The sequence below is a fragment of the Perca fluviatilis genome, chromosome 14 (assembly GCF_010015445.1).
Source record: "Perca fluviatilis chromosome 14, GENO_Pfluv_1.0, whole genome shotgun sequence".
NCBI lineage: Eukaryota > Metazoa > Chordata > Actinopteri > Perciformes > Percidae > Perca > Perca fluviatilis.
Window position 1 is genome coordinate 544,443 of NC_053125.1, and position 27,835 is coordinate 572,277.

At 43.3% G+C, this 27,835-nt stretch overlaps 1 pseudogene; it reads left to right on the forward strand.

The window, feature by feature from the left end:
- Positions 1-12,837: 12,837 nt before the first annotated feature.
- Positions 12,838-14,133, forward strand: LOC120573669 (annotated as a pseudogene).
- Positions 14,134-27,835: the final 13,702 nt, after the last annotated feature.

Consider the following 27,835-nt stretch of genomic DNA (forward strand, 5'->3'; position numbering starts at 1 on the left):
AGAGGCGGTGGAGGGACTGAGATCAGACTCGGCCTAAGAACATAGGAATGAATATATTAATGCTGTTCTGTGATCACTTATTGTAAACAGAATGTAAATATATGCTTTCCTGTCTAAAAGTAAAAATGCCAATGTTTCACTTTTGCTTGTTGTGTATTTTTCCTCTCTGATGCTGCATTTTAAAAGTCATACGCACCACATACTGTTTTTTAAGTCATCACATATTTACACATGTATGACACTAATAGAGTATTTTTTTAACCAGTAAAGCTTTTTTTGGGGGGGATAGGAAACAGTTCAACTGTACAGAAAAACATCAGCTGTGAACTGTAATTGTGTTTTACATAAAACTGTCTATACAAAAAGTTATTTAGTTACAAAGTTGTTTTAATCATTTCAGTTTAGTGTCATTCATATGTGATCCCTGTATAACATATCTTGTCTTTATGACAGAATTATTTAAACCACTATGAAGTCCTGTTGCGAGAAGTAAAAAAATAGATTATTTAATAAGGTTTATCTACAGTTCATCAGATCATTGCAGTCACATTTCCAGAGAAACATGTAATCATAGGACAGAGAAAGTTAAAGTTACACAAATGATGTAAAGTGTAATGGGTTGCAATTTTAAATCAGTTTTATTAGAAAAATGATCAGAATTATTGTCCATTTAATTTTACCTAGCATATTGATTTTTTATAAAATGACATGAAGTATGTTAATAAACAGAAGACATTCATAATGTAACATTATTTCTTTTTATTTATTTTTTTTTACAATAAGTGATATAATTTTGACTGGTCACAAAAACAATGAGACAATAATGACATGTTGAAAACTCCAGAACAAAAAACTACAGTAGCAGTATACGCTTACAAAAGGGTGGGTGGGGCTTGAGAGAATCTGTCTAGCATGTCTCTAAGAACATGGGTTATCAGGGGTGGCAAGCCTACAGGGCATTGATCAGTGAAAGAGACATAACACATAACCAGATGCTCTTAATGGCCACTAGGGGTGTTAAAGGCTGTTTTTCAAATTGTCTGGAAATCTCAGTGATAGGCGTTTCTGAGGTCTGAAGTTTCATTGAGTGTGTAAAAAAGACGGCCCTCTCATTCCGTTAAATGGGGCCATTCTGTTGACGCAGCAGAGCTTTGGGGCCTGCTAGCATCCAGTTGGCATCCCGGTCTGCCACCCAGTCAGTTAACCTCGGCCCTGCTGCTGATGTCCAGCATGCCACCCAGTCTGCTAGCCTCAGGCCTGCTGCTGATGTCCAGCCTGCCACCCAGTCTGCTAGCCTCGGGCCTGCTGCTGATGTGCAGCCTGCCACCCAGTCTGCTAGCCCTAGAATGGAAGGTTAGCCCTTCCATTCCCTGATCCAGTATCTCCAGAACACACAGATATGTATTGATATGACACACACAAGCATTTCTGTTGTCTAAAACCATTATCCTATGTCTTGGGAGTCAAACTGTCAAAAAATAACCATAACTTATACAGTGGACAAAATATCTACATTTCTTCAAAAAAAGAAGAAATGATTCATGACATTCACTGATGCCAATACTCAAAATAATAATGTCATATTTATTGATATCACACACACACAGCAATGCTACACAAGCATTTGTCGTCTAAAACAGAGCTCCTATGTATTTCTATTTCATCCTATGTATGAGTCATCCAGTACAAAAATAGACATAATTATAGCTTGCACACAAAACACACAAAACCAAATTCTCAAACTATATTCACAAAACACCTGACTCTGCTGGCAAAGTCAAACAATGCTTTCAGAAAAACAAGTTTATTTCATACAGTAAACACATTTTGCAATGACAACTGTGTTGTAGTTGTGTTTAACTTTTGCGGCATCACAGTGTGAAATGTATTTTAGGGAGTGAGAATGTGTTCAGGGTTTTGCCAAAAGAGTGATCGATTAGACAAATCGGTTTAGGCCACTGAGCATTTGGTTCAGAGAATGAGGTTTTGTGTTTTAGCAATTCAGAAAATCCGTAATATCAGAAATATGGGTTTCTTTCAACAAAATTATCCAAAAATTAACACGGATGCATGAATGTGCATTGTATGGAACGATAATGACAGGAGCAAAGCAGGAAGTAAGGTGACAAAGTATAAGAGTGCCAGATTTCAGGGTAAGGAGTTACAACAGTAACACGCTGCTCCACCATTGATGCTCCAGTATTAATATCTAATAATGTCACAAGAGACATTTAACGGGTTTTACTGCACTACTTTGAGTACATTTTGCTGTTAAAGGTCCCATGACATGGTGCTCTTTGGACGCTTTTATACTGTACTGTATCTAAAGTCTCTTTTATATAGGCCTTAGTGGTCCCCTAATACTGTATCTGAAATCTCTTTTAGATAGACCTTAGTGGTCCCCTAATACTGTGTCTGAAACGCATTATGTATTTCACAGCCTTCTGCAGCTAATAGAGATTCTCAGGTGTGTAAGATCACATATTTGCTTGTTGTTTTAGAGGCTGTTTTCTGTGCCCTCTCTATGGAATCAAACCTCTCTGATCTGACCAGGAATATGTGGTAGGGCGGCAATACTACCACGTCCAGACCCCCCGCGCCAGACAGCGTGGGTTAGAGCAACCCTCCAGCGGCGCCATGCCAAACTGGGTGAAAGCCCCTTCTTGCCGGCACCGGGGGAGTTACCCCCACCGGACATCTGTCTGATGACTTCACCGGAACCTACTAGACAAGAAACCAATAGGTTTAGCGGTGATGGGCTTTATTCAAGTAATGAGGATCAACTACAAGATCACTGTTGGCTGCTGTGTCGAGAACCTTCCCGGCCCACCAAGCCAAAGCTTATAGTAGGAGATTATTCAAATAAGGGTAAGCCGACCAGTGCATGACATTCCTAATATTTGCCTTGTCAACAGTATAGGGAAGGGTGCTACCTTACACTCAAGGACTTGTCAAAGTGAAAAATTTCAATATAGCCCTACCGGTATCGAGTCCTGATGCCGTGCGGCTTGAGGTTGAGGGGCTGGCCCCATACTCAAATCCCACAGCTGAGAGGGTGCTGGTGGGTGGGTGGCTAGTCACGGAAAGCACCGTGCCGCCACCCCAGACTAGGGGAACGGACACTAGGATTGGGCGCCGTAGCTCTTTATCCAGTAGCCAGCTATTACTTATCCTGTCAGCCTCGAACAAACGCACGCCCTTCCCTTGAGCAACCAAGGTCAGCCCACCTGTCGAACTCGACCTGGCGCCAGTCACACGGGACTAAGCGCTTGCGTTCAGGCGTCACAGCAGCTGGGTTTAGATCTTTCGCCCCAACCCCATCCCCAGGCGTATCCACAAAGGGATTCGAATCCCGATCACCCCCCCCCCTCGGAATCTCCTCCCCCGAACCACCAGCGCTCAGCCAAGCTCTAGCAAAGGAATTCCTATTGATCGTTTTTCTGGCGACGTGCAAAATCATTCCTTCTGGAGAATGGAACAACTTAAACAGACGCCGGGCCTGTATGGCTGGGACGTCCAAGACAACCGAATGATGCCCAATCCACCATCCGTTCTCCTGGAAAGCAAACCATCGGTCGTACACTTGGGCAGGTGCAGCCAGTTCTTTACTGCACCTCTGATGTCGCAGTCCACTTCCGTCAGGGTCGTCGCAGAGGTCATGCAGTGATCGGGCCGAGAAGAGGACCCTCGGTATAGCGTAGCCATTCAACAACAACACCTTATACATCGGGATCAAAGGCGCTTTGCCAATTGCTAGGATCCACTGGTGAACCCTTGCGGAGGGGTCCTCAGAGACAATACCAGTCCATGGGCTTACCTCGACTCCCAGGTATTTCACCCGGTCGTCGGGTCCAATCCAGCGGAGAGTCTCCTCGCACAACCCCCACGGTTCGCGGGCATTGATTGACAGAGGCTTCCCGACTATCTTTTTGAATAAAAACCCACAGCATTTCTTGGGCTGCACCTTAAGTCCGGTCAACTGACAGTATGCCTCCAGGATGGCAATGTTGGTGGCCATACCTTCCCAAGAGCCACTCAACAAGACTAGATCATCTGCAAACGCCATCGCACTAATGGCAGTGTTGCCTTCCACAACAAAGCCCAAGCCCTCACGTTCGAGAGTTCGGATCAGCGGATCCAGGGCCAGGTTGAACAACAGTGAAGACATGGAGTCACTCTGCTTGACTCCGACCCTCATGGTGATTTGTGCAGTCTCACCCTCAGCACATCTCACCCTGGTCACGATGTTCTCGTACGAGTCCTTGACTAACTCCACCAAATGTTCGTCTAACCCTTTCCATCTCAAAGCAGCCAGGAGATGCTCATGTGAAACGGTATCGAAAGCCTTCGCAAAGTCGACGAATACGACCGCTAGGGAGTGCCCCTCCGATTTGCTCAACCTCATTAACCCAGTAAGCAGCGAGAGGTTTTCCGAGCAACCAGCAGAGTCTATAAAGCCACGCTGGCGCTGATGGATAGGACATGCAGCCGTCATCCTAACCATCAAGATCCGCGAGAAGAACCTCAAAACAACAGACGCAATAGTGATGGGACGCCACTGGTTTACGTCCCCATATAAACCTTTGTCCGCGGTCTTCGGTATAAGTACCATGCGGCACTTTTTGAAATCCCTCGGCAGAGTCCCTGAGACCAACCAGGCGGAGAACATACGTGCCAATTTAAATCCCTGTGGATCCCAGTCCAGCAGATCCTTCCTGGAAATGCCATCCGGCCCTGGGGAGGTCTTTCTCTTCATGGACCGAAGATTAGTGCTGTCCTCCAAAAGTGTGATAAGGTTCCGGAAGACCGAATTTTCCGCACAGCCTAGACCATCAAACTGACCCATTCCCTTAAATGAACCAACATTACCCCACCTGCCTGTGAACCCAGCTGTGATCTCAGACAAAGGGACTGGGCATACCGTGCTCAGCTGTCCGTCCAGGACATATAACGCATGCTTCGTCATGTCGGAGCGAAGCAGTCGGTACAGAAAACGTCTGGTCCTTCTCCTTCTGTTGCACCTCCTGCCCACCCCTACGAACGGGGGCTCTACTGGCCCCAACCGCACAGCACTACCGGCCCTCTTTCTCCCCACCTTTCGGATCAGCAGGGAGGCTGCAGATGCGATTGCCCCCTGATGACAATCATCCTCCTTAGCAAGTACGTACTTAGAGCCCTCGGCAGCAACGCTCTCCCGAACCGCCTCCCACAACACTGCACCGATCTCGTTAGGCGGCTCGGGGAGCTCTCTTGGAGCAACCAACATCCGAGTCCGAGATGTTTCCAACCGTTGCCTGGCCTCTTCCTGCTCCTGAAGAGCCCTGCACACTGATCTGCACTGTAACCTGTTTCCTTGTCTTCCCGGGACTGAGGACAGAGGTCATTACCTCAACCAGGTCGGCCGATGGCATGGAGCCAGTCCCTTCAATCCCCTCGTCGCGATCAGGTTGGCTGCAGCGCGACGATGCCGGCTTTCCTCTCGCCGGGAAACCTCGTCCAGGTAAACTGATAGGTGTGCGTGCCGCTTGTGCAGAGAAAGACCCCTAACTGATGGAAAGATTCTGGCACAAACACCGCATAAGAACCTGGGCCCAGTCGCCAGACGGGGGCTGCCTCCCTGCCCCCCTGCCTCCCCCGCCGGTGCCGACGAGTCCGAGCATTCGCCTCCGGGAAAGGGACAAGCGATTGAGTAAGGGCCTCCCCGCCTTGGGATTAAACCCGATATTATGTACATCAAACGCGCCCTCCCCACGAAGGTTACCGCTCCCTACCCCGTTAGCCACAGGAGACCCCAAGACCTGGCCTCCCAGACCCTGAGAAACTCCTCTCTCCCTGACGTGTGCTCAAGGCCCCTCTAAGGGCTAATCTCCTCCGCCTCGAAATGGATAACCCGAGGCGACGTGGGGTGTAGGGTGGAGAACCACCCGGCAACACCCCAGGCGAAGAAGACTCACCACTCAGAGGGGGTGGGGATCCAGGCAAAGGTGGTAGCATGGCCATACTACCGCGCCCAGACCCCCCTTGCCAGACAGCCAAAGTCACAGCCAACCTCCACCTGTGCCAGGCCTGACTGGGCGAAAGCCCTGCCCGACCGACTCCAGGGGGGCTACCCCTCCCAAGCATCTGTTTGACGCACCAACTAGAACCTACTAGACGGCAAACACAGCAAGTTAGTGGTGATAAGAGTAATCAAAGTATTGCGTACCAACTACTTTGTTCACCGTTAGCTACTGTGGCGAGAACCTTCCCAGGCCCACATTCAAGAGTTATAATAGAATATACTAATCAAAAAGCCGTGGCCACCACCCAGTATTATAGAAGATATACTAATATATAAATAACTTATACTATTATGAGGGCAGTAATAGAATGTTTACCCGAAAATAGAGCACCTAAGTAGGGTTGTAGTTCCTTCAACCCCGCTCTACCTGGTATCTACCACTACTGGTAGACCTGAGTTAGTGCAACCCGCCCCGTGGAAACCATCCCCGAGGCATCAAAGAAAAGACCGGCCAACTGCTGCATCTTTCTTAATATGGTTCATGAGTCAATACAACCAGGCCCAATATACAGTGCCTTGCGAAAGTATTCGGCCCCCTTGAACTTTTCGACCTTTTGACACATTTCAGGCCTCAAACATAAAGATAAGTTAATACTTTGTAGCGCCACCTTTTGCTGCGATTACAGCTGTAAGTCGCTTGGGGTATGTCTCTATCAGTTTTGCACATCGAGAGACTGACATTTTTGCCCATTCCTCCTTGCAAAACAGCTCGAGCTCAGTGAGGTTGGATGGAGAGCGTTTGTGAACAGCAGTTTTCAGTTCTTTCCACAGATTCTCAATTGGATTCAGGTCTGGACTTTGACTTGGCCATTCTAACACCTGGATATGTTTATTTGTGAACCATTCCATTGTAGATTTTGCTTTATGTTTTGGATCATTGTCTTGTTGGAAGACAAATCTCCGTCCCAGTCTCAGGTCTTTTGCAGACTCCATCAGGTTTTCTTCCAGAATGGTCCTGTATTTGGCTTCATCCATCTTCCCATCAATTTTAACCATCTTCCCTGTCCCTGCTGAAGAAAAGCAGGCCCAAACCATGATGCTGCCACCACCATGTTTGACAGTGGGGATGGTGTGTTCAGGGTGATGAGCTGTGTTGCTTTTACGCCAAACATAACGTTTTGCATTGTTGCCAAAAAGTTCGATTTTGGTTTCATCTGACCACAGCACCTTCTTCCACATGTTTGGTTTGTCTCCCAGGTGGCTTTTGGCAAACTTTAAACGACACTTTTATGGATATCTTTAAGAAATGGCTTTCTTCTTGCCACTCTTCCATAAAGGCCAGATTTGTGCAGTATACGACTGATTGTTGTCCTATGGACAGAGTCTCCCACCTCAGCTGTAGATCTCTGCAGTTCATCCAGAGTGATCATGGGCCTCTTGGCTGCATCTCTGATCAGTCTTCTCATTGTATGAGCTGAAAGTTTAGAGGGACGGCCGGGTGTCGTAGATTTGTAGTGGTCTGATACTCCTTCCATTTCAATATTATCGCTTGCACAGGGCTCCTTGGGATGTTTAAAGCTTGGGAAATCTTTTTGTATCCAAATCCGGCTTTAAACTTCTCCACAACAGTATCTCGGACCTGCCTGGTGTGTTCCTTGTTCTTCATGATGCTCTCTGCGCTTTACACGGACCTCTGAGACTATCACAGAGCAGGTGCATTTATACGGAGACTTGATTACACACAGGTGGATTCTGTTTATCATCATTAGTCATTTAGGTCAACATTGGATCATTCAGAGATCCTCACTGAACTTCTGGAGAGAGTTTGCTGCACTGAAAGTAAAGGGGCTGAATAATTTTGCACGCCCACTTTTTCAGTTTTTTATTTGTTAAAAAAGTTTGAAATAGCCAATGAATTTCGTTCCACTTCATAATTGGGACCCACTTGTTGTTGATTCTTCACAAAAAATTACAGTTTTATATCTTTATGTTTGAGGCCTGAAATGTGGCAAAAGGTCGAAACGTTCAAGGGGGCCGAATACTTTCGCAAGGCACTGTAGCTGCCGTTTACCCAAGTTTGCTTAAACTTCACGTCCAGGAATCATCCAGAGCTACTAGACTTATTTCCTGCAAAGTGTCTTGGAATAATTCAGGTATAAACGCATATCGCTCAGTAATTAAGGGGACTAGTGGAGGCAGGCCCCACTGGCCAGAGGAACCGTCCACCCGAACACTCGAGTTTAACTGGAACCTGTGGTAAGAGAATGCTGGCGTAACAAGCTCGCTGACCACGCTCTCACTCACATACACCGGGCATTTAGCTAGCAGGAAGAGGGGAGTTGCAGGCCCTGGAGCTCTGTCAGAGCAGCGGCGTTTAGTGGTCCATTAGCGGTGTTACCGGTGACTCTGCGCGGGTATGGCTGCCAGCCGTAACGGAGCTCACAGCAGGCCGGGCAGCGAGGCAACAACCCAGGCAGCACCGGCTGCTTAATTCCGACTGTGAGTGAGAGCGCGGTCAGCGAGCTTGTTACACCAGCAATCTGTTACCACAGGTTCCAGTTACTCTTTTTAATGTGTGTAATTATAATGTGTTGAGTTATTTAAACAAACGATTGAGGAAATAAACGCCGCTTGTCCGCGAGTCTCATTGATAGCGCCTGCGGCTGGATGTAGCTCTATCAATGAGAGCTAGCTAGCCTCCTCTTAGAATTCCTCTGGAATTCACAAATATTCATTAACTTGAAATCGGACACCGTTGTTAGCTTTATAAGACATATAGTTAGATGTTGTGTAAGTGGCGTGACGAAATTCAAACTGTAATATAATCGAATTAAGGCGAAAAGGAAGCTAACTATCCGTGATTTGTAGCTAGGATTGAAGGGACAGTCACAGCTAACGAAACACTTTGTCTTCACAAATATTCATTAAATTGAAATCGGACACCGTTGTTAGCTTTATAAGACATATAGTTAGATGTTGTGTAAGTGGCGTGACGAAATTCAAACTGTAATATAATCGAATTAAGGCGAAAAGGAAGCTAACTATCCGTGATTTGTAGCTAGGATTGAAGGGACAGTCACAGCTAACGAAACACTTTGTCTTCACAAATATTCATTAAATTGAAATCAGACACCGTTGTTAGCTTTATAAGACATATAGTTAGATGTTGTGTAAGTGGCGTGACGAAATTCAAACTAATATAATCGAATTAAGGCGAAAAGGAAGCTAACTATCCGTGGTTTGTAGCTACACATAGCTAGGATTGAAGGGACAGTCGCAGCTAACGAAACACTTTGTCTTCACAAATATTCATTAACTTGAAATCGGACACCGTTGTTAGCTTTATAAGACCTTTAGTTAGATTTTGTATAAGTGGCGTGACATGTGTGTAACATGAGGTAACAGATTGCTGGTGTAACAAGCTCGCTGACGGAGCTCTCACTCTCACACAACGGGCCATTTAGCTAGCAGGAAGAGGGGAGTTGAAGGCCCTGGAGCTCTGTCAGGGCAGCGGTGTTGGTAGTCCCTGCTGTGGGCTGCCAGCCGTGACGGAGCTCCAAGCACTCATAGCAGGCCGGGGTCTGTGAAGGAAGGCAGGCTGGGTGGCGAGGCAGCACTGGCGGGCGGCGAGGCAGCACCAGCGGCTAAACTCCGACACACAGTCTTACCAAATTTGCAATTAGCCATCAATTTTCGTAAAACGGCCCATATTTGAGCTTTATATAGTTGATTTCTCGCTTAAAAAAGTATCAGAAGTGAATTTAATAACGAAATAGCCCGATAAACAATGTATAACTTTGCAATGAGACCTGCTGTCGAGTCTCCCATATGTTTCTATGTAGTTTGCTCAAACCAATCAGCGCGTAGCTCATTCTGAATATTCATCAGCATACCATATTTGGAAGAAAAGCTCTTGTTCCAAATAGAGCCATATTCACAGGGTAGTTAAGGGCCTAATAAAATATCATTCGGGCAATTTTCAGCCCAACCAATGTTACATACCCCATTAGGAGACCTTAAGGAACAGTGTAAAATACCCTATATAATCATTCTATCACCCCTTTAAACAATATTGCAGATGTTTTGGTCAACTGACTGGATGCTCTCGCTGTTTCCCTCCTGCCCGGTTGTCCAAACGGCACGTGGCTCGCGTGAAAATAGACTTGGGGCCGCGTTACTTGTAACGCGTTACTCTAATCTGACCACTCTTTTCAGTAACGAGTAATCTAACGTGTTATTATTTCCAAACCAGTAATCAGATTAAAGTTACTTATCCAAGTCACTGTGCTTTACTATTTTTGTCATTTTCCTTAGTAAAAATATATATTTTTGCTTTCTTCTTGCATCTTGGGGAGTGAAGTCACGTATGCGACAAGTCACGTTTTCAGCATGAGGACAGGTCACGTTTTCAGCATGTGGACAGTTCACATGTACCACGCAGCGACACAAACGTAAACAACAATGGAGGGATGAGAGAGATGCGCGCTTTCTAGCTGGAAATACAGTCACTATTTAGAGTTTGTGTCAGCTAAAGACGGCAATATTAAGGTTGGTTGTACACTCTGTGCTGGTGGCGACAAAGTGCTATTTAGCTACGAAAACACTACGTCAAATTTGAAGAAACATTTGGAGTCGCAGCGCTGCAGTCAAACTTACAGAGCAAGTCCCAGCAGGTGGTGTGAAGCAGAGAGAAGGAGGCCCCCCACCACCCAAACAACAAAAGCTGGACATCGGTGCAAAATCAGTAAGTGGGGGAGAGTTGAAGAAGTTGGTCGGGCAGTAGACCTATGTTGTAGAGGAAATGCTGCCCTTAAACACGCTTGACTCGCTCTCTTTCGTGCCATATTAAACCAGATCCCTAGTACTGGCAACGCCGAGCTTCCTCACAGTAAACCGGTTGTCATTTTTATGTTGAGGCTGTGGGGGTGTTGTCGGCAGTTGCTGAATGTAACTAATAAAGTAACTTGAAATCTAACTTTGTTACTTTTAAAATCAAGTAATCTGTAAAGTAACTAAATTACTTTTATAATCAAGTAATCTGTAAAGTAACTAAGTTACTTTTTCAAAGTAACTGTGGCAACACTGCTTGGGGCATACCTCTAATGGAGCAGAGAGCCAATTCAGGGGGCGCGCTATGACGCAGCTGGTGGAATATCAAGCATTGACTTGAACGGCCGTGATTGCTTGTGTGGCAATACGCAGACGCGCCTGGTGAAAAATACCGGTAACTGTCACTTGACTGGTCGGCAGTGGGCTGTCAACGTATTTAAGTTAAATATGATCGTGTTATGAGAAAGCTTTGCATCAGATTACACACATGAATATTAAGGGAACAGGGTGTGTATCCTGTTGTGACCTCACATATAAGGGAAGCTTACTCGTTTCCAGTTGCAATTTGACCTTCACTTCCACCAGAGTTCAATCCAATTAAACTTTGTCACCCAAAACTGCGATCTGGGATCTCCAGGGTGCTAGAATTTTCCCTTTCATTGGGGAAATTTGTATTGTTTGTGTCTTTTTAATTACTGCATGCACTGTAAAAACGAGAACTTGAAATTGCTCATCTTACTTTGATTTTCAATTAAACAGAACAAAAAACACATAATTGCATTATAAACTTTGTTAAAGTAGTTACTTCAACTCACTGTATTAAGTTTATTGTGATAAGTTGGTCTCACTTCAAAATGTATGGTGGCGCCACTTTGAAATTGTAGTTAGACTCAATTTGAGGCCAGGTCAATTACTCTTTTCATGCTCCACGCTAAAACAGGGTTTCCTGGGCAGTTCTGCAAGGGTTTTCAGTTGCCTACCTTTTTTGGCCTGCTCTATGCCTTGAACTCCGATTTGCGAACTCGCAGTCAGGTGGTTCATTGGCTGGTCAATTCCCATGATGCAAGGCAGTAAATGGTTGTGTCAAACTTTGCTGAAAAGTTTGCAGTTTGTTCGAGAAATACAAATGTAACTTTATGAATTCGTTTATTAAACGTGTCTGCTTAGAATGTAATGTTTTGTTGCCTGGTAATTGTCATTGTTGTGCTGGTTTACATTTGTAACCATGAGGTAAGTGACTGTTACGTTTGATAAGAAGAGCTGGAGTTTTGCAGTGTTAGACTTTGAGCAGTAATAGGCTTCCTTCAGCCAGTATTCTGCGGTGCGTCACTTCACTAGTGGCCCTTTTATGTCAAGTGATGCAAGATCAGCAGCTTTAGATGGGCCCCTATTTTGCACCGGGGCTTTTTAGAAGTCGAAACTTTGTTTTACCACAACAAAGTTAATTATCTGAACAAAAGATAATTAGTTGACATGACTGTTTTTGAATTATTTAGTATGTGAAACTTAAGATTTTAAGTTTTTACATCTATGAAAGATAAATTATTTAAACAAAACATTATTAGTTGGCACAGCATATGAAAGTTAATTATTTGAACAAAACATTATTAGTTGGCTGAACTATTTTCAAAACGTAGGAGTTTGAGTTGGCCTCAAAACTCAAAAATCTAGTGCAGTAAGTTGCCTTGAAATTTTTAGTTTTCACAACATTTTCGTTTTTACAGTGTGGCAAAAGAATACAAGCAGAAGAGAAGGTAGAGAGGTACCTTTGGTTTCCAAATGGGGTCTAAAAGACAACACATGGGGTAATTACTAGGAAGGGTTTGAAGACTTTAGGGGTTATGGGTTCGGAAAGCTTGAAACGTGATGTGTAGAGCAAGGAAGGAAGGACATTAGTGACCAACAGAGACTGAGAGGGAGGGATGAAGCCAACAGTAGAAAGAGATAAATCAGTTGTATGACAGAGTTCGAGGCAGAGAGCTGAGGCCTCTCTCCTTCCACTGATGATGGAGACACAGAACGGAGCAGAGCTCTGCTTTCCACAACTCTTCAACACCTCCTGCAGGAAGCTGACATCTCCTTGGTTTGAAGTGATGTTCATTCACATTTTGCTCTACTCCATCTCTCTGCTCACTGTAGTGCTCAACCTGCTCGTCATCATCTCAGTCTCCCACTTCAGGCAAAGATTAATGTCTCAACAGTTGAAGTTTTAGATATATGAACCCTTTGTGTGAGTTTCAGGGTCCTGGTACTGTGCATGCTGGCTTGATGTCTCACTGTCAGGGCTTATTGGGGTGCTCAAAGGAGCCATTGATGATGTTAATTGTAATGTAACACCTGTTCTTCTCATACTGTGATAATGAAAAAAAAAAAAAAAATCATGAGTGTTTTTGGAATGATTGTTTCGATTGTTTCAGAAAAAACTAACATAAAATGTTTGTCATTTAGATATGAGGACTTGTTGGTTTAATGGTGCTTTTCTCTTTCCCTCCAGGCAGCTCCACACACCCACCAACATCCTCCTCCTCTCTCTGGCTGTCTCAGACCTTCTAGTGGGCCTCGTGCTGATGCCCGGAGAAATCCTCAGAAATACATCCTGCTGGTTCCTTGGTGACTTTGTGTGTTTTCTTTATAATTATCTTTCATTTTTCATTCCCGCCTGATCAGTAGGTGACATGGTGCTCATATCAGTTGACCGTTACGTAGCTATTTGTGACCCTCTGCATTACACCACCAGAATCACTGTCAACAGAGTTAAACTCTGTGTTTGTCTGTGTTGGCGCTATTCTTTGTTCTACAGCTTTCCCTTTGTGAAGGATGAACTGACTCAACCAGGGAGGTATAATTCCTGCTACGGAGAATGTGTGTTGGTCATTGACTATGTCGCAGCAGCTGTTGATCTTGTTTTGGACTTTATTGTTCCAGTTACTGTCATCATAGCTCTGTATCTGAGAATATTTGCCGTGGCTGTGTCTCAGGCTCGTGCCATGCGCTCTCACATTACAGCTGTCACACTCCAGCATTCAGTGACTCCAAAGGCAAAGAAATCTGAGCTGAAAGCAGCTAGGAATCTTGGTGTTGTTGTAGTTGTGTTCATACTATGTTTCTGCCCATATTACGCTGTCTCTTTTGCAGGTGACAGCTTGGTGAATGTTTTATCTACAAATGCTCTCTTCTATTGTCACTCTTGTCTAAACCCTGTGATCTATGCCTTTGTTTACCCCTGGTTTAGAAAAGCAGTTAAACTCATTGTAACTCTTCAGATACTGCAGCCTGGCTCCTCTGAGACCAACATGATGTAGAGAGGCGGTGGAGGGACTGAGATCAGACTCTGCCTAAGGACATAGGAATTAATATATTAATGTTGTTCTGTGATCACTTATTGTAAACAGAATGTAAATATATGCTTTCCTGTCTAAAAGTCTAAATTAAAAATGCCAGTGTTTCGCTTTTGGTTGTTGTGTATTTTTCCTCTCTGATGCTGCATTTTAAGAGTCATACGCACCACATACTGTTTTTTAAGTCATCACATATTTACACATGTATGACACTAATAGAGTATTTTTTTAACCAGTAAAGCTTTTTTTGGGGGGGGGATAGGAAACAGTTCAACCCAACACAGCAAAAGAGCTAATAAAGCTTTGTATTCATGTCACTATATTGGTGAAAGCATCATCTGATTTGTGTCCATTTAGTTGCAAACAGAAATTACAGGCCTGCTGGGCTCCTGTTTCACTGAGAAAAGATGCCCCTGAACAGCCACACTTTCACATCAAGTACAGAAAAACATCAGCTGTGAACTGTAATTGTGTTTTACATAAAACTGTCTATACAAAAAGTTATTTAGTTACAAAGTTGTTTTAATCATTTCAGTTTAGTGTCATTCATATGTGACTATATATAACATATCTTGTCTTTATGACAGAATTATTTTAACCACTATGAAGTCCTGTTGCGAGAAGTAAAAAAATAGATTTGATAAGGTTTATCTACAGTTCATCAGATCATTGCAGTCACATTTCCAGAGAAACATGTAATCATAGGACAGAGAAAGTTAACCCCTTGATGCCTGAATTTATTCACAATTATATAAGAAGTTTATTATGTGTGTTCCTGGCTCCAAGCTGATGCTAAATTAAGTTCAGATTGTTAATTTGTCTATAGCATATAGAATAGATATAAATTTAGGTATGATGCAAATTAGCGACAACAGGGATTTATGGTAAAATTCTTTACAAAATGGTAAAATTAATAAAACACATTTTCAAGTAATTGACAAATAAATGAATCTTGACAACAGCAAGAAAGAAAACACTCTCCTACTCCCTAACATTGACAGTAGTCTTTTTAGGGTTAAGGGTTAGGGTGAATTTCGCTTCCGTGAACTGGATGTAGTTCCCACTCCGACCGGTCCTACGAGAAACCAGTGCTTGCAAAACGTTCCTAGGTATGTATCAAATGTAAACAAACTGGCATTGGGGAAATACACATGCTATCTCGCCTGCAGTCGGAATGGAAGGGGTTTGATGCAAATTAGCAACAGTCGGCGTTAAGGGGTTAAAGTTACACAAATGATGTAAAGTGTAATGGGTTTTTAAATCAGTTTTATTAGAAAAATGATCAGAATTATTGTCATTCATTTAATTTTACCTAGCATAGTGATTTTTTATAAAATGACATGAAGTATGTTAATAAACAGAAGACATTCATAATGTAACAGTTTTTTTTATTGATTTTTTTAAGTGATATAATTTTGACTGGTCACAAAAACTAAGAGACAATAATGACATGTTGAAAACTCCAGAACATAAAACAAAACTACAGTAAAAGTAAAAGCTTACAAAAGGGTGGGTGGGGGTTGAGAGAATCTGTTTAGCATGTCTCTAAGAACATGGGCTATCCCCTGATAGCAAGCCTACAGGGCATTGATCAGTGCAAGAGACATAACACTTAACCAGATGCTGTTAATGGCCACTAGGGTTGTTCAATTCCTATTGTCAAAAAATAACTTATACAGTGGACAAAATAGCTACAGTTTTTCAAAAAAAATCCAGATGCTTTTGCCCTCATGATATTAACTGATGCCAATACTCAAAATAATAATGTCATATTTATTGATATCACACACACAGCAATGCTACACAAGCATCTGTCGTCTAAAACAGAGCTCCTATGTATTTGGAGTCATCCAGTACAAAAATAGACATAATTATAGCTTGCTAAGATACATTTCTTGAAACCCTCACCCATTTTTCCAAAAGTGTAAACACAAAACCAAATTCTCAAACTATATTCACAAAACACCTGACTCTGCTGGCAAAGTCAAACAATGCTTTCAGAAAAAACAGTTTATTTCATACAGTAAACGAAGACAACTGTGTTGTAGTTGTGTTTAAATTTGCGGCATCACAGTGTGAAATGTGTTTTAGGGAGTGAGAATGTGTTCAGGGTTTTGCCAAAAGAGTGATCGATTAGACAAATCGGTTTAGGCCACTGAGCATTTGGTTCAGAGAATGAGGTTTTGTGTTTTAGCAATTCAGAAAATCCATAATATCAGAAATATGTTGCTTTCAACAAAATTACCCAAAAATTAACACGGATGCATGAATGTGCATTGTATGGAACAATAATGACGGGAGCAAAGCAGGAAGTAAGGTGACAAAGTATAAGAGCGCCAGATTTCAGGGTAAGGAGTTACAACAGTAACACGCTGCTCCACCATTGATGCTCCAGTATTAATATCTAATAATGTCACAAGAGACATTTAACGGGTTTTACTGCACTACTTTGAGTACATTTTGCTGTTAAAGGTCCCATGACATGGTGCTCTTTGGATGCTTTTATAGGCCTTAGTGGTCCCCTAATACTGTATCTGAAGTCTCTTTTATATAGACCTTAGTGGTCCCCTAATACTGTATCTGAAGTCTCTTTTATATAGACCTTAGTGGTCCCCTAATACTGTATCTGAAGTCTCTTTTATATAGACCTTAGTGGTCCCCTAATACTGTATCTGAAGTCTCTTTCCCGAAATTCAGCCTTGGTGCAGAAATACAGCCACTAGAGCCAGTCCCACAAGGAGGAGAGATATCTCATAAGGAGCAAGATTCCAGATCGGCCCATCTGAGCTTTCATTTTCTCAAAGGCAGATTCAAAGCATTTCTAGCCAATGGGGGAACGCATATTAAAGCGCCCATATTATGCTCATTTTCAGGTTCATAACTGTATTTTAAGGTTTTACCAGAATAGGTTTACATGGTTTAATTTTCAAAAAACACCATATTGTTGTCGTACTGCACAGCTCTCTCTCACTGCTGCAGATCCTCTTTTCACCTGGTTTCTGTTTTAGCTACAGAGTGAGACCTCTTTTCATCTACTTCTTCTGTAATATCTTTGATTGCACTCGCACATGCTCAGTAGCTCAGATGTAGAGCATGTCAGCTAGCTAACTCTAGAGACAGTGAAAGAAAGCCTGTTTCTCCAACTTTGGTCAGTTACAAGGCAGGATTAGCTGGGAGACTTCTAAATGAGGGCGCACATGTAAGTAGTTCTTTTGTAGATTATGGTGAACTTGTGTGTGTTGTAGCAGTGCTTTGCTATTGAGAACGACGTAGCATGCTAGCGTTAGCGTTAGTGTTAGCCGGCTAACGCTAATGCTACGAGCTAACGGTTGTGGTTAGCCAGCTCATTTCGGACTGTGATGTCACAGTCACATATTTTGAACAGCTCACTAGGAGACTGAAAGCAGGACACATTCAGAAACCGTATCTCACTCAAAACAGCATGGATGGATTTTTTTCAAAGTTTGTATGTGTGTGGAAGCACCAGAGACACAAAAGAACACCCCAAATCCCAGAAAAAGTGTTTTTTTCATAATATGGGCACTTTAATGTTAAAAAAAACACAAAGTGAAATTTTCATGCCATGGGACCTTTTAATACTTATGTACGTTTACTAAAGAACTGCAGATATTTGAATGCTGGACTTTAACTTGTAATGTTTTTTCATTGTTGTACTTTTACTTAAGATATCAGAGTACTTCTTCCATCGCTGGCAAAAAGTCAGTAAAATGTTCTTGAATCACTTCAAAGCAGGTCCAACACAGAGAACACAACAACACCATTAACTTTATTCTGTTATTTCTATTGACTGTCCTCTCCTCAACTTACTTACTTACTTACTTACTTACTTACTTACTTACTTACTTCGTCCTGTTCCTCTCTCCTTTAGGAGCTGCAGGATCAGCTGATGGGCATCAATAAGCTGCTGACAGCCTGCAGATTATCTGGAAGGTACACAGGACATTTATGTTCATATATATTACACAAACTTTGGATTAAATATCATGTTGTAGTACTGTACTTGTTTAGAGATTGTGAACTACAGTAGCAAGGCCATTGAGTGTAGGATTTAAAAACAGTTCAACTTTGGCGCCATCCAATGGCAGCATCAAAAAAGGTGTGATCCTGGGCACAGAGAGATGCATGCCTCTGTTTCACAAATACACAAAACATGCAATGTTTTAAGCTTATTCTAGTTAGAATGTAATAAAGGCATTTTACCTTTTTTTCTAAAGAGAGTGGATTGGATTTTTTCTTGATGCTCACTGGATTTGTTAATGTCCTCTTACCAAAGAGCTAGCCTCGTGAGACCGTCCTGATCTGGCGAGCTCCAGTTTTCTACTCTCATATCAGTCTGGTATCATGAGATAGAGAAAATTTGGAGCCGTTTGCCAAACGGCCGACCAATAAGCGCTGGTTTTGAGGCGGGTTATGTGGTGATAGACAGATTGTTTATCCAATCAGGTAACCAGTATTTTCAGACAGCGGTAGCCCTAATTCTGTTAGCCGCTCGCTAATGCTTTTTTTTTCTCTTGGATCATTCTTTTGGAATATGGACCGGGAACCTGAAAGGGTGCCTTTTATTCATAAATTCTCGTTGCACAAACGGCAAATATCCTTTACCGACATGTTGCTTGCTTGCTGAGCTAACGAGCTATGCTTTGCCTGCAGCAGCAGGGGCTTGTGGTTGTATTTTCATATGCTTCGTTGATCTGATTGGTTGATTTGGCCCGTCTATCACCAACATAGGTGGTGATAGACAGATGGTTTATCCAATCAGCTAACCAGTATTTTCGCCCCTTCCCAAAAGTTCTCCAACGGAAAGTTCCCAGATGGATCTGCCGAGCAAATGCGAAGCGATCCATCTGGCGGAGTCAGGTTACCAAAGAGCACCATCTTATTTTCACAAAGACAAGTTCCAACAAGCTCTCCAGTTCTTCGTTTTTTACATAAAACATTGTGTACTTATACTTGTAGCAGAGATTTTCTACACTGTGGTATTTCCACCCATACTTAAGTAAAGTACGAGTACTGTCTTCAGAGAAGTGTCCAACGAATGTAGGCTAAAGTTCATCTGGGTTTCTTTGTTACCCAAAGCTTAAATACAAATCATATAGAATATGCAGATACAATAAGATGGCCATATACCTCAACTTCCTTCTCCACTGACAACCAGACCTCTTAAAAAAAGAGAGAAACTTTTCTAAAACAGGGAGCAGCCTGCCTCTGCAGGTGTCTGTTTCTGTCACTTGATCATTGAACAATTTTTTTTTTCTCCAAATTATATTTTTGATAGAGTCCAATAGTGTTTTGCCAACAAGTCTTCCAAACCATACGACCATATCAATTGACTGTTCCTACCCTCTACTACGACCCACGGGAGCGTTTCATAAATTAGTGTCCCTATTGGTGGCAGGAGATACATCCTCATATCTAAGATGGAGAATGTAACGGTCCCGGTTTTAAACACAACAAGTCATAACTACTAAGGCCACTAATGGGCGCCGCCACTATAAACGTAAATATTAGTCGTAATTGCTGCTGGAACAAAAAAACTCTGGGAAAGTTTTTTGGGGGAGGTCTGTGTTGATCTGTTGTGAAGGACTCAGACAGCCTCTCCAACACAAACTAAATATTCACGTTTAACCAGAAGCCCACGGACAAGATATGTGCCATCAAGAGGAAGGAGTTTCAGTGTGTTTGTGTCTCAGGGTGATGGCGGAGTTTGAACAGCTTCCTGCTCACCTGACGGAGCAGCCACACCTCTTTTCCATGGAGGACCTGTTGAGGGTGAAGAAGGGTCAGTTTATGGCTCAGGCCAGAGCGCTGCTACACTCTGCTATCGACCATGTTGAAAACTGTGAGGTCAGCACAGAAATCTACCTAATACATCCAGTATATTTCTATTACAGCATTTTATTATTGTTCCTTAATCTTCATAATGTATAGAGTATATATCTGCTTCCATGGGTTAGTTAGTTTGTGTTGTTGTGTGACTTTTGTGTTTTAATGAGGATGAGATCGGATTCACTATATACATAAACGCATTATGTATGTCACAGCCTTCTGCAGCAAATAGAGCTTCTCAGGTGTGTAAGATCACATATGTGCTTGTTGTTTGAGAGGCTGTTGTCTGTGCCCTCTCTATGGAATCAAACCTCTCTGATCTGAACCATTCTTTCCGACTTCTTTCACACAGTTGTGTCTGGCCAGAGGTTTTATCTGTGAGTTCTGCAGAGAAAGAGACATCATCTTTCCTTTTCAGAGAGACGCATGTAAGCGCTGTCCAGGTAAGCACTGACAGATGCTTGTTACCTTTAAAGTAAAGGACAGGGTTCCCCCCTAGAAAGGTTGTTTAGCACGGTGACTAGTGCTGTTTTTTTCCAATGAGGGCCCAGCTGGGGACAGTCACAGACCGATTGCAGCGTTAATGTAAAGCCCAATAGTTTCTGTGATAATGAGACATAGACAGATTCACAAAATTGAGAATTTAAAAACGCTACAAGACAGACTCCATAGGGCCCTACATTAAGTCAGTGCTAAAACCTAACCGGGGTTTAGGGTTAAGGGTTAGGGTTAGAATCTAACTGGAGATTCTTATGTATGATGACATCTAAGTTTCCAACCAAGCCAACCCAAAGTAAAAGCAGTTTAAAAATGTCTTAAAAATACATAAACTATTCCCAGTGACATAGGTGGGGGTTACCAGGGTTGCAATACCCTGATGGAGATATGCAAAATATAGGACTGATAGGGGCAAAAGGACAGCAAAAACTTCAAATAAAAATGGGCTTATTTCCAGAACTAAGCTTCTGTATGTTATTGGGAGGTGGGTAATTAGATAATCTGGAGTTTGTGGAGACCAAACAGAGCTAAAAGAGAGTGAAATATTGCACCTTAATTCATAAGTTGACAAACAGCTCAAATCCAAGTCTTATAACGGCCTATTTTGCACATCAATTTAAATGGTGATCTATCAGTGTTGTGAACATGATGTTTGTAAAAGAACTTGCTGTTAACTTTTATTTGAACCCTGGTCTCCTGGGCAAAAGTCCTGCATTTGTTTTACACATCCACCCCCCAATCGCCCCCTTAGGCAAAAATCTGGCAATCTTCTACTACATCTTACTTCCTGCTTTGCAAGCAGGGACATGATTATTGTAGTTATAAAATGATCAACTATATTCATTTTGCTTCTTGTTTTACAATGTGCAGGGCCTGTTTTCACAAACGCTGATTTGTGGAAAAGAAGTGTCCCACATGGGCATGGATCCAATCACGGAAAAAATGTCCAGATGGATCAGTGAAGTGACATCTGAACGGCTGCAGCTATGATTCATCTGCATAACTTTTTTCACTGTTTCACATAAAGCACTGATGCATTTCTGTACCCATCCCCTTTTTAAAATCAGGGAATACAAACTCACGTGTTCAACTGCAAATAATTCATGTTTCCTGTAGAAATTAAAGAGTGAATTCTTTCTCCAAGCTACAACAGACTTATGTGCAAAACCCTTTCAAATTGTCTTTTGTGTTTTCCTTGTTTTTTTGGTATGCTGTTTGTATGGTGTTTCTTAGAGTCACACTGATGGACTGCAGCCATACTCCCTAACTTTGATACCTCAACAATTCACAAAGACTTCGAAACCAAATCAGGCTTCTGTCTCTCGGTTTCAGATACTTTTTTCCTGCACTTCTGGTGAATTTTAAAGAATGAAAATAAATAAATGAATAAGTACACTGCAACATTTTAGGCTAAATTATAGAATAATTTGCCTGTCTGGCTTGAGGATTTCTCTCTCTTAGTACTCTCCATATTTCTTTCTGTCTGAGGAGGACTAGGCTCTCTTCCAAGTCACGTGCATGCCACAAAAAAAAACATTTGGTGTAGCTGTATTGTTGTCTGGATGGAAAAAGTAGACATTTAGAGTTGTATGGCTTAAACTCGCTGTGCATTGACAGAAACAGGTTGAGGTGACAAAAAGGAAAAAAGTTGTGAAAATGTGTCATGAATTGGGAGAAATACAGGGGAGTTGTGACCCTGGGTGGAAACAGGGAGAGGGCAACCAGGTACCAAATGGAGGTGAATTTTGCCATTGACGGGTAAAACTCTCGATCTGCCACGTTGGCTGGTAGCCAATGAGAATTGAGTGACTCAGGTGTTTTTTGCCACTTACTGTTGTCCTTTAACATTTCAACCATATGGCTGTCATTTCTGAGATTTGAGCTAAAAAATGTGGCGGCACATCACTGGGGGTGAAGAGGCTGGCTAAAACAAGCAACCGACAAAAAGATGAGAATCATTCATAGAAAACTAAAAGAAGACATTTTCATTACCAAGTGGATAGTTGGCGACAATGGCGAGGTTCGTGGCTAATTTACGACAGGACTTAATCGTACCCCAAATTGTATATGTTTACCAATCATGATGGCCACTCCTCTTGATCTAGAGCAGGGGCGTCAAACTCAGTTTCCCAGAGGGCCACACTGGATTATGAGAATCACACCAAGGGCCAGACATGTAGAGATTATTGACATGCTTTTATTTTTAGAGAAAAAGTCAAATATTTTGACTGTATTATTGCATGACTCATATACTGCAGTACTTACATTTTGGGCCTCATAAAGCCCCAAAAAGTTAGTCAAAAAAGTTCCTCAGCCAGTGACAAATACGTTGAAAAAAGTGCCAAAAAAGTTGGAAAAAGGCTGAAACAAAGTGTCAAAATTGTCTGAAAAAGTGACAAAAACATCGTAAAAAGCGCCAAAAACTTCCGAAAAAGAATTGAAAAAAGCGCATAACCTGCCGGAAAAGGCGTCAAAAATGTCGAAAAAGCGACAAAAACTAGAATAGATTGTGAATCTAAATTGAAATGTGAGCCGGATTTGGCCCTCGGTCCTGGAGTTTGACATGTGTGATCTAGAGTGAAAATTTGATTGAAACACCTGACCAGACCATTTTTTACTTAGACGTAAACTATCCTCTGAACACACATGGGTCTCCTGTAAACTTAGACTTCTCTTTATTGATCCCTTTGGGATGACTCTTGCAAGGAAATTAGATTTCCAGCAGCAGATTTTAGCATCACAGATAGAAAAAATACAGTATAAGAATAACAATAAACTTTTAGCTAAATATTTTTACAAAAATAAACAAACAGTAAAACAACAATGAACTACAGATAAATAAGGATAGATATATAGATATATAGGACTGTGTATGGTATTGTGTTATTATACAGTTAATACATAAGTGACATTTAGCATAAATTAGCAGTTAAGAGCAGTTAGAGTGTCCAGGTATGTATGTGAGTAGATTATTAATAATTTATTGCACAATGTTCTGTTCTCTGTTCTGTCCTCTTTACCCTATTTGCTCCTCCCCCCGAGTGAGAAGTTGTACAGTATGATGGCATGAGGGACAAAGGAACAGGCTCCTCTGGTTGCTGATGACGGTGTGCAGGGGGTGGCTGGCATTGTCAGTAATGTCCAGCAGTTTGTCCAGTGTCCTCTCTGCCACCGTCACCAGTGAGTCCAGCTTCATGCCGACCACAGAGCCGGCCCGCCTGATCAGTTTATCCAGTCTGGAGGTGTCCTTCTTGGATATGCTGCAGTTTGCTGCAGATGTTGAAAGACTGCAGTCTCCTCAGGAAGTACAACCTGCTTTGTGTCTTTCTGTACAGGTGGCTGGTGTGTGTTGTCCAGTCCAGTTTATTATCCAGTCACAGCCGAGGTATTTGTAGGATTGCACAGCCTCCACCTCAGCTCCCTCTAGCTGGATTAGTCGCAGTCTTGGTCTGGACCTCCCAAAGTCAATGACCAGCTCCTTCGTCTTAGAGGTGTTGAGCTGTAGGCAGTTAGTGTGACACCAGAGAGCAAAATCCCCCACCAGACTCCGATACGCCTCCTCTCTGTCACCCCTGATACACCCAATGATGGCTGTGTCATCGGCGTACTTCTGTATGTGACACAGCTCCGAGTTGTAACAGAAGTCTGAGGTGTACAGGGTGAAGAGAAGAGGAGCCAGCACTGTGCCCTGGGGGGCTCCAGTGCTGCTGACTACAGTGTCAGACGTGGTGTCCTTCAGCCTGACGTACTGTGTCCTGTCAGTGAGGTAATCATTGATCCAGTTTACCAGATAGGGGTCCACTCCCATCCTGTTCAGTTTGTCCTGAAGTATAGGGGGCTAGATGGTATTGAAGGCACTGGAGAAGTCCAAGAAAAGGATCCTCACTGTGCTGCTTCCCTTATCCAGATGGGAGTGGACTCGGTGTAGCATGTAGAGGGTGGCATCCTCCACACCACAAACTGCAGCCGGTCATGGGCGTGTTGTACCTGAGGTCTGAGGAGGCTGAGGAAGAGTCACTCCAACGTCTTCATCAGGTGTGAAGTGAGTGCCACCGGTCGGAAGTCGTTCAGCTCGCTGGGCCTGTTCTTCTTGGGAACCGGAACGATGCAGGATGTCTTCCAGAGGGTGGGCACTCTCCCTAGCTGTAGGCTAAGGTTGAAGATCTGTTGTAGTGGTTCAGCCAGTTCTGCAGCGCAGGTCTTTAGTAGTCTCGAACACACTTTATCCGGGCCTGCTGCTTTCCTGGGCCGGAGCTTCCTCAGCTGTCCCCTGACCTGGTCTGTGGTGATGTGAGGCAGGGATTGTGTTGATGTGGGAGAGGAGGAGGGGGGGGATTGTGGTGTCAGGGGGGAAGTGTGTAGAGGGAAGAAGGAGAGATGGCTGCGGTGAGGGTGGGGGTGGGGGGGACAAGGACGAGGGCTGGTTAAACCTGTTGAAGAAGTCATTCAGCTCATTCGCCTTCTCCATTGTCCCCCCTGTAGCTCTGGTCTTTGTGTTGTGACCTGTGATGGTCCTCACACCTTCCCAAACCTCCCACATGTTGTTCTCCCTCAGCTTCTGCTCCACCTTTCTCCTGTAGCTGTCCTTAGCTTCCCTCACACAGTGTTTCACCTCCTGCTGTGCTGCCTTCATGGCCTCCGTGTCCCTGCTCCTGAAGGCAGCCTTCTTCTTGTTGAGGACAGCCTTGACTACCCGTGTTACCCATGGCTTGTTATTAGGGTAACAACGGACAGTCTTGATGGGGGAGACCACGTCTGCGCAGAAGTTCAGGTAGTCCGTCAGACAATGTGTCATCCCCTCTATGTCCTCACCATGCGGGTTGATCAGCACATCCCAGACTGTGGTGTTGTAACAGTCTCTCAGGGCACTTTCCATATCAGGGGACCACCTCCTGATGATGCGAGTTGTCACCGGCTGTTTTTTGACCAGGGGAGTGTACAGTGGCTGTAGGTGAACCAGGTTGTGATCAGACTTCCCCAGTGGGGGGAGGGGATTCGCTCCGTATGCATCCCTCACATTAGCATACAGGAGATCAATTGTCCTGTTGTTTCTCGTAGAACAGTCTACAACCTGGTGAAAAACAGCCAAAGTAGAATCCAAAGTTGCATGATTAAAGTCCCCAGAGATGATCATAAAAGCCTCCGGGTGCTGTGTCTGCATCCTTGCTGTGACGGAGTGAATCTTCTCATAGGCAGTGGCTGCGTCCGCTCTCGGAGGGATGTAAACACAGACGGCAATTACGTCACTGAACTCCCTCGGCAGATAATATGGCCGCAGGCTAACAGCTAACAGCTCGAGGTCCTTGCAACATGAGGCTGTCTTTACGGAGATATGTCCTGGGTTACACCAGCGGTTGTTGACAGACATGATGAGTCCCCCACCTTTGCTTTTTCCGCTCGCTTTTGTGTCTTTGTCGGCTCTCACGGCAGTGAATCCCAGCAGGTCCACGTTAGCATCCGGTACAAGGTGGTTTAGCCATGTCTCCGTAAAGATGATCAAGCTGCTCTCACGGTGGAGCCGCTGGTTGTTCAGCGCCAACAACTCGTCGATCTTGTTGGGCAGCGAGTTCACATTCCCCATGATTACGGATGGAATCGATGGCTTGTAGCGCCTCCGATTCTGCGCTAGGTTGTCCTTCAGCTTAGCCCCAGCCTTGCAACCCCTGGGTCTCCTCCTCAGCTCCTCCGGGATAGGGTGCCGTAACCCGGCTCGTCCCTTTGTGCGCAGAGCCAGCAATTCCTCTCTTGAGTAAGTGAGAAAGCTGGCTCTTGGTTGCATTTTAAAGTTTGAAATATCCATAGGATATATATGAAACACACAATCTCTTCGCAAGAAGAGTAAAAAAAGTAGAAAGAAAGAGGATAAAATAGGTTAAAAGAGCTAATATCTGGAGAGCTACTGGAGAGGCAGCCGTCTCCTACAGCGCCCGAGAGATGGCATACGAAAAAAGAGAGATGACATAAAAAAGCAATATCTGTATTAAGCTGCTTTAAATGTGTCCTAAATTGTAAGGGACTGTTGAGGGACTTCACATTCCAACTTACACAGTTAACTGGATATTCAGAAGAATGCCTAGTACCTTTTTTGTTAGTCATACTAAAACCGTGTAAAATAATATACACAAATCAAAAGGGTCACACACGAGATACTGACAAGAAATAACCCAATGGTATACAGATCCAGTATAGTCCCACCCCCTTCTCCTACAAGAACCAGGAGAAAACATAACCTCACAACAAAAAAATCCACACATTAAAGTGCTTGTATTGGGGAACATAACTCTAGCCCCCAGATATAATCAGATAAGAAATATTCAAAAAAGAAAGTGATATAGTAGTATTCTCAACGTAAGAAAATAAAATGAGTGTAAATGTTGACCCTCCGAAATTAGTTAGTTGTAAACAAAGTGGTCTACAGCCATCCCCTAGAAAACATTTTCTGCATACAGACAATTTACATATTTCGGGATATAAAACAATTGTTACAATACAACCTGAAAAAATATGCAGGCCAAGGGAAACCAGCTCCACAGTCATTGACCATCATCAGTCGTCATGATAATATTCTTTTTCACATAAGCCATGGCCTTGTTTGGGTAAGCAAATTCTTTGTCTTCCTCACCGTGGGTGATACGAAGTCGTGCTGGAAAAAGTAATCCGTAGCGAACACCCTGTCGGTTACGAAAAAGTCTCCTCACGTCTGTGAACGCTGCCCGTGCCTTGGCCACGCTTGCAGTGTAGTCAGGAAGAATTGTGATATTCACATCCTTGAAACGAAGTGGAATCTCCGCACACTCTTGATAATACTGTAACTTAGCAACAATTACTCTTGGTTTACCGCCCGGGTTCTTTTGCCCTGGTGTGCGATGTGAGCGATCAATCAGTGGCTCTTTCCCGAGCTGTAGCACCTCAGTTAGCATCTTGGCAACTGCTATGGTTTTTTTTTTTTTTATATTTTATTTTCAAGTTTTTCAAGCTATACGTCACAGCGACAGAAAAGATAACACAAAACAAAATAACAAAAAAATAAAATAAAAACCAGAGCTGCCATATAAATTTAAAAGCGTGTCTTGAATGAATGTAATATTGCCGTTACCTACAGGGCCAAATGTTACAAAAATACAACTTGCAATACAGTCAAAGGCACATCTATGCAGAAAAGGGTTACATGTCTTTAAGATAGTCAATGAATGGTCCCCAAATGCTTAGAAAGCGGTTTAGTGTTTTAGAGTTGTGGAAGCGTATCCTTTCCATCTGGATAATCTCAGTCATTTCGTTGAGCCATTTTCGAAAGCAAGGGGAGGTGGGGGACTTCCAGTCC